This window comes from Asparagus officinalis, chromosome 7, assembly GCF_001876935.1.
Source record: "Asparagus officinalis chromosome 7, Aspof.V1, whole genome shotgun sequence".
NCBI classification, from domain to species: Eukaryota; Viridiplantae; Streptophyta; class Magnoliopsida; order Asparagales; family Asparagaceae; genus Asparagus; species Asparagus officinalis.
Window position 1 is genome coordinate 139,772,817 of NC_033800.1, and position 784 is coordinate 139,773,600.

Sequence of the window (784 nt, forward strand, 5' to 3'; positions counted from 1 at the left end):
ATTTGGGAGTGATCTTTGGCAACGAGCCTCTGATGGTCCGGTCATTTGTTGGCACCCTTCGCGGGCCCGCCTTCGATTGGTACCGCCGCCTCAAGCCCGGAAGCATCAACAGCTGGGAGGACCTGGAGAGCATGTTCCTCGCTCATTTCTTCGATGATGACGCCGAAGTGTCGATCAGGACACTCTTCGATGAGAAACAAAAAGACGGAGAGTCGGTGGATACCTTCATTAAACGCTTTCGCAATCAGGCAATGAACTGCAAGGATCCCGTCACGGAGGAGTTCATCTTGCAGACTTGTCATAACAATTTGTCCATTAACATCTTGGACATTATGGGAGTAGAGCCACTCAATACCTGGAGAGAGTTGAAGGCGCGCGGAGAGCAGGCCGAACGATTCCTTAGAAGGAGGAAGGTTGAAAGATGCCAACCAATGACTAACCCTCTAAATTCGGGTCTCGTTTCCGATAATGAAGGGAAGACACCTACAACAGTTATTGACGTTAATCAGACGTCGCAACAGCAGTCCCGAAGACAGCAGAATAGTTCGGATCCGAGGCTCCAAAAAGAGTATTCCTTCAGGGACGAAGACGTTCCAGCCATCTTCGAGACCCTTCTTGAAAACAATAAGATTAAGCTACCACCCATCACGAATCAAGAGGAAGCTGACAATACTGCGGATCCAAAGTACTGCGCGTACCACAGGAGGATCCTTCATCCCACCAAGGCTTGCTTTACTTTAAAGAATAGCATCCAGACCTTGGTTGAAGCCGGCGTCATAACGCT